Source organism: Arachis hypogaea, chromosome 10, assembly GCF_003086295.3.
Source record: "Arachis hypogaea cultivar Tifrunner chromosome 10, arahy.Tifrunner.gnm2.J5K5, whole genome shotgun sequence".
NCBI classification, from domain to species: Eukaryota; Viridiplantae; Streptophyta; class Magnoliopsida; order Fabales; family Fabaceae; genus Arachis; species Arachis hypogaea.
Window position 1 is genome coordinate 27,122,877 of NC_092045.1, and position 10,671 is coordinate 27,133,547.

At 34.6% G+C, this 10,671-nt stretch overlaps 1 non-coding gene across 1 annotated transcript; it reads right to left on the reverse strand.

The window, feature by feature from the left end:
• Window positions 1–8,576: 8,576 nt before the first annotated feature.
• On the reverse strand, window positions 8,577–8,684 carry LOC112718465 (small nucleolar RNA R71). Its single transcript, XR_003160805.1, has one exon. It is a non-coding gene; the product is annotated as a small nucleolar RNA R71 (small nucleolar RNA).
• Between the last annotated feature and the right edge of the window lie 1,987 nt (window positions 8,685–10,671).

Here is a 10,671-nt window from a genome sequence, read left to right on the forward strand (position 1 = left end):
TCCCATAAATTTTCGATTTGCATTAAATATACTCCTAACGACTAATTTTTCAAAAAACTTAGGACTAATTCAGCAAAAATTTTATAAGAATAACCCAACACAAGCAAATTAGAGATAGTTATCATGTATTATTGCTGAATTAGTCCTAATTCTTTCGAAAATTTAGTTGTTAGAGGTATATTTGATATAAATCAAAATTTTTTAGACAAAATAAAACTTTAGGGTATTTTAAACTTTTGACAAATTTTAAAGACAAAAAATATATTATACTCTAATAATAATAATAATAATAATAATAATAATAATAATAATAATAATAATAATAATAATAATAATAATAATAATAATAATATGACTCTAATTTTTTTAAACATATTTTGTTGGTAGTGTAAATGAGATACTTTTATAATTATCTCATTTTCGATCCTAACAATAAGTTCATATTCTGTGATACAATTTGAATCGATTTAAAAAATAAAAAATTGATATAATATGTTACAATTTAGATCATATTGTTTTGATTTTGATTTTTTAAATTTAATTTGGATCGTATCACTTTAATTTTATTAAAAAATATAATTCGTATGTCATCAGTTTAAATTTATTTTTTAATTCAGTCTAATTCAAATTTGTATTAGACTTTAAAATTATTCATTTTTCTTCAAGATTATATTAGATTTAAATTTACAATTTAGAAATAAGTACTATTTCGATTTCTAAAATTTAGGAATAAAATCAAAATCATCCTTAATTTTATTTTATTTATTTAAAATGGTCTTTAACATTGTATTTCGAATTAAAATATTTTTTTTATTTTTTTGGACAAAAATACCCTCATCTTTGTTTTGACTTCATCCCATCATCTAATACCACCACCCTTATTCCCATCAAGTACTAGCATTCAAATTTAAAAACACATTGTTTAACAACAACAAAATAACGTAGTATTTAAATTCAAACAACTATCCATTCATCTATCACCAATAACACAATATTCAAATTCAAAAATAACACCACCAACAACATCATTCATTGCAACCTAATCCTTCAAATTCAATAACAATGATAACAGCACCACCAACATAGCATTTATATTTTTTTGAAAGATTCAAATTTAATAACAATGATAACAACACCACCAACATAGCATTTATATTTTTTTGAAAGAAAGAAAGAAATTAGGAGAGAGAGAAAGAGACAGAGATGGAGTGAGCTTAGGAAGGGAGGAGGAAAAGAAGAAAAAAAGAGAAAAAAGAAAGAAAGAAATTAGGAGAGAGAGAAAGAGACAGAGATGGAGTGAGCTTAGGAAGGGAGGAGGAAAAGAAGAAAAAAAGAGAAAAAAAGGAAGAGTTGGGCAATGGGAATAAGAAAATTTGTCGTCACTCCCACTAGTTGGATTAGTAAAAAGCGAGGGAGAGAGTGCGCGAACTTGCTGAAAAGGGAAAGAAGAGGATATCTGAGCTCTGTTTATCCTCCTCTACCTCTGCTGTCGCCACCGCCAAAACTGTTGTTGTTGCTTCTGTTATCTGAAACCATCGTCGAAAAAAGAAAGAAGAGGAGATTTAAAACCACTGCTCCCTCCCTCCCTCCCTCTCTATTCTAGTTGATAAATAGAAATTGTGGCTTTAGATAATGTAGAAATTTTGTGAGAATTTTTAATATTAAATTTTATTGATTAACGTTGTATCAACTCACGCCAACTTAAAAAATAAATTTAATAATGAAATTGAATTAAACTGTAAGTTAAAAATAAAGTAACATTATTCAAATCGTAATAAATTATATTAATTTTATCATTTTTATATTTATTTTATTTGTTTATAAAAATTCCTTATTATTATTAGAGAAATACTAGAAAGCTAAGACGATTTATTATTTTTAGCCAGCAGTTAGTCATTAATGTTTAAAAATATGAATTAAAAATATGTTGTTAGAGATTATTAGACTAAAATAATTAGATTCATGACTAAAAATACTAAATAAATTTTGTTGGTCTTTAAATTATTATTATTATTATTATTATTATTATTATTATTATTATTATTATTATTATTATTATTATTATTATTATTATCATTATTATTGTTATTATTATTATTATTATTGAGCATTTATAATCCTTAATCTTGTTTATATTGTTCGCAACTGTGTTACTATTATTAGTAGTAGAAGTAGTAGTTCTGTAATAGCAGATTAATTGTAGTAGTAGTATTAGTATATTTAGTGATAGTAGTATTGTACTGTTGTTAGAAGGAGTTTCTTTCGATAGAAAAAGTATAATTTGGACCTTGAAGCACCGAGGCCGATTCACAAATAAGGAACTGTAGCAATTTAGGTAAGAAAAAGTATAGGTGAACAATAGTATTGGTGAACAATATGAATAATGGGGTTAAAAAAGTAAATTAATCTTAAATGTAATTAATGATTTGATTAATTAAATTATAATAATAACCATATTTCAAATTTTAAAAAATAAGGATTTGCATATTGAACAGTTACACATTTCATCTCCTCTAGTCATATCTCTTCTCTCACTCTCGGTGGACTTTTACAGTCCTGGGCGCCAGCCATAGCCGCATACCCGCAGCCGATGCCGCCTCCCTTTGTGCTAATATCCGACTAGCCTCCTAACCGATGGAAACATTTTTTTCCACAGCCCACAACACGCGCATCGTGCAGTCTCCCGCAGGCCACCGCATCCATGCACCCTGCAGCCCCCGCAGCTCAATGTGTCCACCCTCGCCGCATCTTCGTCTCGGACTGATCCGGCCTAATACAGGGGAGAGTTGGGGTTGCCGTTTCATAGGTACGTGACCTCTTATAGTCGCTTCAATGGAGTCCAATTTTGTTGAATCGGTTTCTCATGCCCCAGCTTCCTTCACCGAAGGCAATACCACGCTTTCAAGTGATAATCTTCTCAATTCTTGCGACGTAGAAGGTGAAAAGTCTAATAAGGTAAGCAATGTATGTTGTGGATTGGGGCGCATGTTTATTTTCATATAAATGAGATGGTTATTCTAAACCCAACATTCTTAAACGTTGATTGTATTCAATCCAAATTTTTTTATGGTGTTCTGGTTCATTAATATAGTAATTAGTTAAAAGGTAATAAATCTTAGATCAATTTCAATAGAAGATGAAGATGAACCATTTATTTTCTTGATACGATAAACTATTATGTTCCCTTTTTAATAAGTTTTATTGAAATTGGTTCATTATAGGTTTAGTGTTAACTTGCTCATGGTTGCCATTAGATTGTTTTGAATCCCTCTCCCTATACTCCCATGTCATGCATGCAGAAACAAATATGTCTACTTATGTAAGGAAAAGTAAAAGTACAACAGTTAATAATGAGTTTTTGACTTTTCAAAGGATAGAAAAAAAACTTGGTTTTAAGTTGTGTAGGTGTGTTTCATACGTGGTGGATCCATGCATGCTATATATAAATAATTAATTAATATATGCCTAATTGGTAATAAATTTTTAATGATATTCATTCTTAGAAAAAGTATGAATAAAATATTTTTTTATGACACTTGTTTAATATTGTCGTGTCTAATTAATTTATTTTTTTTGTTTGTTTGTGTATGTTTGATTGTAGGCAATAGAATGTACGAACATTAATGAGTTTGGAAGTGATGACACGAATCTTGTTGATGAGGTTTGAACTCTAGTATATTGCTGCTTTTTTTTGTGAACCTCATGTTTGAATCGACCATTAATCCTCATGTTCATCGAATGATGTTTGTTTTGAACTGATTCGCAGTTACCAGATCACAATTGCCTTAGCGAAGACGAAATATCAAGAGTTGGAATGCGGTCTAAGCATTTGAAATTGGCCAAGGATTTTTATGCGATATATGCAAAGAAAGTTGGTTTCGTAAGATACGAAACACAAATTATGACAGAAGGACAAAGGAATTGATTAGCCAATCTATTCATTGTAATCGGGAGGTTATAATGTAACAGCCTTAGTATGGTGTTTATAAATTGTTATAAGCTGTTTAATTTGGATGTTCGAATCAATAGGCTAGCAGATGGTTACTTCTGTTGGTACCCAGATGGTTATTTTGAATAGTCATGGTGTATTGTGAGTTACAAGTATTTTAATTTGGATGTTCGATTCAATAGACTAGCGGATGTTTATTTTTATTGGTACCCAGATGGTTATTCAGAATAGTATAGCCGTATGGGTGTAGTGTGTGTGATAAGTTGCAAGTATTTTAATATGGATGTTCGATTCAATAGGATAACGGATGGTTATTTTTACTGGTACCTAGATGGTTATTTGTAATAGTCTTGGTGTAGAGTATGTGATCAGTTACAAGTAGTAAAGACTGGACGTTTGATTCTATAGGCTAACAGATGGTTATCTCTATTGTCACCCAAATAATTATTTGTAATAGTCTTGGTGTAGTGTGTAAATAGTAACAAATAGTAGAGGCTGGATGTTCGATTCTATATGATAGCGGATGATTATTTTTATTGGTACCCAGATGATTATTCTTAACTAATAGCTTTTACGCTTCGCTAATATCTTGAAACAGAATTAAAGTTGTTAGAGAATTAAAAATGTTATTCACCATGGAAATTTATCCTTTCTATTGTAACAAAATTCCACCGCAAAAACACGTAAACAATGTGAAAAAGGTATTTGTTGTCTTAAGACTAAGGTCCAATTTGGGTTAACAACTTAATAAGCTCTTTTAGAAAAAGAGCTTAAAGTAGAAGGACTTCTATTAATAGCAACTTATAAAAAAATTATTTTGTGTTGATTTTTAGTTATAAAAGTACTTATTTTAAAGTTGTAGTGTTTGGATAAATAACTCAAAAAATATAATTTTTTTACACAAGAGAATGGATATTAAAATTCTAATTCACAATAATCTTGATGGCAATGTAATAAGCGGATAATTTGTACGCTTTTTGGCATTGTTTTTAGTATATTTTTTGTATATTTTAGTTAGTTTTTATTATATTTTTATTAGTTTTTAGTTAAAATTCAATTTTCTGGACTTTACACTATGAGTTTGTGTGTTTTTCTGTGATTTCAGATATTTTCTGGCTGAAATTGAGGGACCTGAGCAAAAATCTGATTCAGAGGCTGAAAAGGACTGCAGATGCTGTTGGATTCTGACCTCCCTGCACTCGAAGTAGATTTTCTGGAGCTACAGAAGCCTAATTGGTGCGCTCTCAACTGCGTTGGAAAGTAGACATCCTGTGCTTTCCAGCAATATATAATAGTCGATATTTTGCCTGTGATTTGATGGCCCAAATAGGCGTTCCAAGTCAGCTCAAGAATTCTGGCGTAAAACGCCGGAACTGGCACAAGAATGGGAGTTAAACGTCCAAACTGGCATAAAAGCTGGCGTTTAACTCCAAGAAGAGTCTCTACACGAAAATGCTTCAATGCTCACCCCAAGCCTGGAAGTGGATTTTTATGTCATTTACTCATCTTTTTAAACCCTAAGCTACTAGTTCTCTACAAATAGGACCTTTTGCTATTGTATTTTCATCTTTTGATCACTGTAGATCTTAGGATCATCTTTGGACGTCTAGTTCTTAGATTATTGGAGGCTGGCCTCTCGGCCATGCCTAGACCTTGTTCTTATGTATTTTCAACGGTGGAGTTTCTACACACCATAGATTAAGGTGTGGAGCTCTGCTGTACCTCGAGTATTAATGCAATTACTATTGTTCTTCTATTCAATTCGGCTTATTCCTATTCTAAGATATCACTTGCTCCTCAACTTGATGAATGTGATGATCCGTGACACTCATCATCAGTCTCACCTATGAACGTGTGCCTGACGACCACCTCCGTTCTACCTTAGATTGAGTGGATATCTCTTGGATCCCTTAATCGGAATCTTCGTGGTATAAGCTAGAATTGATGGCGGTATTCAAGAGAATCCGGAAGGTCTAAACCTTGTCTGTGGTATTCTGAGTAGGATTCAAGGATTGAATGACTGTGACGAGCTTCAAACTCGCGATTGTGGGGCGTTAGTGATAGACGCAAAAGAATCACTGGATTCTATTCCGACATGATCGAGAACCGACAGCTGAATAGCCGTGCTGTGACAGAGCGCGTTGAACATTTTCACTGAGAGGACGGAACTGTATCCATTGACAACAGTGATGCCCAACATACAGCTTGCCATGGAAAGGAGTAAGAAGGATTGGATGAAGACAGTAGGAAAGTAGAGAGACGGAAGGGACAAAGCATCTCCATACGCTTATCTGAAATTCTCACCAATGAATTACATAATTATCTCTATCTTTACTTTATGTTTTACTTATCTTTTAATCATTAATCCTCCATTACCATTTGAATCCGCCTGACTGAGATTTACAAGATGACCATAGCTTGCTTCATACCAACAATCTCCGTGGGATCGACCCTTACTCGCGTAAGGTTTATTACTTGGACGACCTAGTGCACTTGCTGGTTAGTTGTGCGAAGTTGTGATAAATAGTTGAGATTACAATTGTGCGTACCATGTTGATGGCGCCATTGATGATCACAATTTCGTGCACCAAGTTTTTGGCGCCATTGCCGGGGATTGTTTGAGTTTGGACAACTGACGGTTCATCTTGTTGCTTAGATTAGGTATTTTTCAGAATTTTTAAGAATGAATTCTAGTGTTTCAAGGTGATTTTTTCATCATCACCAAAGCTAATTGATTCTCATCAATTTAGCTCTTGAATGTAATGTCCTGCTGAAGCTTGGCTAGCCATGTCTAATTCCTTTAGAATGAAGCTTTAGACTAACATTGCATGATTCCTGGAATTCTTATTAAAAATTTTGAATCTCTTTATTTTCTTTTCCACTCAATTTTCGAAAAAAACCAAAAAAATTACAAAATCATAAAAACCAAAAAATATTCTATGTTTCTTGTTGAGTCTAGTGTCTCATTTTAAGTTTGGTATCAATTGCATGTTTCTGTTCTTCTTGCATTCATGTGTCTTCAGTGATCTTCAAGTTGTTCTTGATGATTTACTTGCTCTGATCTTTAAATTCTCTTGTTTTGTGTGTTTTGTTGTTTCTCATATGCATTCTCAATTTGTTTGTGTCAGTAGTATACAAACTTCTAAGTTTGGTGTCTTGCATGCATTGTTTATTTGATTTTAGTTGCATTTTGATTATTCTTCATCATTAAAAATCCAAAAAAATTTTTAATTTGTGTCTTTTCAAGTCAATAACACAGAGAATTGAAGATTCAGAACATACAGCAAAGGAATTACACAGAAAAAGCTGGGCATTCAAAATGCCCAGTGAGGAAGGAAAACTGGTGTTTAAACACCAGCCAGGGCACCTGGTTGGGCGTTTAATGCCCAAAAGGGTAGCATTTTGGGCGTTAAACGCCAGAATGGATACCATTCTGGGCGTTTAATGCCAGGATGGCACAAGAGGGAAGATTTTGTTTTTAATGCAAATTTTTTTCAAGTTTTCATAATTTTTCAAAATAAAATCTTTTTCAAATCATATCTTTTCAATCATATCTTTTCAAAATTGATTTCTTTCCATTTTCAAAAATACTTGCTAACAATTAATGATTTGATTCAACATTTCAAGTATGTTGCCTTTTCTGTTGAGAAAGGTTTAATGTTTGAATCATATCTTTTCTTGTTAGCCAAGTCATTAATTTTAAAATCAAATCTTTTTTTTTAAATTGTTTTTCAATCATATCTTTTTCAAAATAGTTTTCAATCATATCTTTTTATTTCTAATTTCAAAATCTTTTTCAAAAATCACTTTATTTCTTTCCCAACCATATTTTTCGAAAATCATTCTTCAAATTTTCAAAATGTTTTTAAATTTTTTTAATTTATTTTCGAAAATTTCTTTCCCTCTTCTCACATCCTTCTATTTATGGACTAACACTCCTCCTCAATGCACAATTCGAACTCTATCTTTCTAAGTTCGAATTCTTCTACCTCTTCCTTCTATTTTTCTTTTCCTCTGACACCTCAAGGAATCTCTATACTGTGACATAGAGGATTCCATATTTTCTTGTTCTCTTCTCTTTCATATGAGCAGGAGCAAAGATAAAAGCATTCTTGTTGAGGCTGACCCTGAACCTGAAAGGACCTTAAAGCGAAAGCTAAGAGAAGCTAAAGCACAACTCTCTGGAGGGGACCTAACAAAAATCTTCAAACAAGAAGAAGACATGGCAGCCGAAAACAACAACAATGCCAACAATGCAAGGAAGGTTCTTGGCGACTTTACTGCACCTACTCCCGACTTCTATGGGAGAAGCATCTCTATCCCTGCCGTTGGAGCAAACAACTTTGAGCTTAAGCCTCAATTAGTTTCTCTAATGCAACAGAATTGCAAGTTCCATGGACTTCCATTGGAAGATCCTCATCAGTTTTTAGCTGAGTTCTTGCAAATCTGTGACACTGTCAAGACCAATGGGGTTGACCCTGAAGTCTACAGACTTATGCTATTCCCTTTTGCTGTAAGAGACGGAGCTAGGATATGGTTGGACTCACAACCTAAAGAAAGCCTGAACTCTTGGGAAAAGCTAGTCAATGCCTTCTTGGCAAAGTTCTTTCCACCTCAAAAATTGAGTAAGCTTAGAGTGGAAGTCCAAACCTTCAGACAGAAGGAAGGTGAATCCCTCTATGAAGCTTGGGAAAGATACAAACAATTGATCAGAAAGTGTCCTTCTGACATGCTTTCTGAATGGAGCATCATAGGTATCTTCTATGATGGTCTATCTGAACTGTCCAAGATGTCATTGGATAGCTCTGCTGGAGGATCTCTTCATCTGAAGAAGACGCCTACAGAAGCTCAAGAACTCATTGAAATGGTTGCAAATAACCAATTCATGTACACTTCTGAAAGGAATCTTGTGAACAATGGGATGAATCAGAAGAAAGGAGTTCTTGAGATTGATACTCTGAATGCCATATTGGCTCAGAACAAAATATTAACTCAGCAAGTCAATATGATTTCTCAAAGTCTGTCTGGAATGCAAGCTGCACCAGGCAGTACTAAGGATGCTTCATCTGAAGAAGAAGCTTATGATCCTGAGAACCCTTCAATGGAAGAGGTGAATTACATGGGAGAACCCTATGGAAACACCTATAATCCTTCATGGAGAAATCATCCAAATCTCTCATGGAAGGATCAACAGAGACCTCAACAAGGTTTCAACAACAACAATGGTGGAAGAAACAGGTTTAGCAATGGCAAGCCTTTTCCATCATCTTCTCAGTAACAGACAGAGAATTCTAAGCAGAGCCATTCTGACTTAGCAACCATGGTCTCTGATCTAATCAAAACCACTCAAAGTTTCATGACTGAAACAAGGTCCTCCATTAGAAACTTGGAGGCACAAGTGGGTCATCTGAGTAAGAAAGTTACTGAACTCCCCCTAGCACTCTTCCAAGCAATACAGAAGAGAATTCAAAAGGAGAGTGCAAGGCCATCAGCATGGCTGAATTTGGAGAGGAGGAAGAGGCAGTGAGTGCCACTGAGGAAGACCTCAACGGACGTCCACTGGCCTCCAATGAGTTCCCTAATGAGGAACCATGGGAATCCGAGGCTCACACCAAGACCATAGAGATTCCATTGGATTTACATCTGCCATTCATGAGCTCTGATGAGTATTCTTCCTCTGAAGAGGATGAAGATGTCACTGAAGAGCAAGTTGCTAAATACCTTGGAGCAATCATGAAACTAAATGACAAGTTATTTGGTAATGAGACTTGGGAGGATGAACCCCCTTTGCTCACCAAAGAACTGGATGACTTGTCTAGGCAGAAATTACCTCAAAAGAGACAGGATCCTGGGAAGTTCTCAATACCTTGTACAGTAGGCACCATGACCTTCAAGAAGGCTCTGTGTGACCTAGGGTCAAGCATAAACCTCATGCCTCTCTCTGTAATGGAGAAGCTAGAGATCTTTGAGGTACAAGCTGCAAGAATCTCACTAGAGATGGCAGACAATTCAAAAAAACAAGCTTATGGACTTGTAGAGGATGTTCTGGTAAAAGTTAAAAACCATTACATCCCTGCTGATTTCATAGTCCTAGAGACTGGGAAGTGCATGGATGAATCCATCATCCTTGGCAGACCCTTCCTAGCCACAGCAAAGGCTGTGATTGATGTTGACAGAGGAGAATTGATCAATCAAGTGAATGAAGAATCCCTTGTGTTTAAGGCTCAAGGATATTCCTCTGTAACCATGGAGAGGAAGCATGAAGAGCTTCTCTCAAAACAGAGTCAAACAGAGCCCCCACAGTCAAACTCTAAGTTTGGTATTGGGAGGCCACAACTAAATTCTAAGTTTGGTGTTGAACCCCCACATTCAAACTCTAAGTTTGGTGTTGGGAGGTTCCAACATTGTTCTGAGTATCTGTGAGGCTCCATGAGAGCCCACTGTCAAGCTACTGACATTAAAGAAGCGCTTGTTGGGAGGCAACCCAATGTTATATTTATCTATTTTCCATTGTTATTTTATGTTTTCTGTAGGTTGATGATCATGGGAAGTCACAAAATCAATTGAAAAAGCAAAAACAGAATGAAGAATAGAAAGAAAAACAACACACCCTGGAGGAAAACTTGCTGGCGTTTAAACGCCAGTAAGGGCAGCAAATGGGCGTTTAACGCCAAGTCTGGCACCATTCTGGGCGTTTAACGCCAGAAAGGGGCACCAGACTG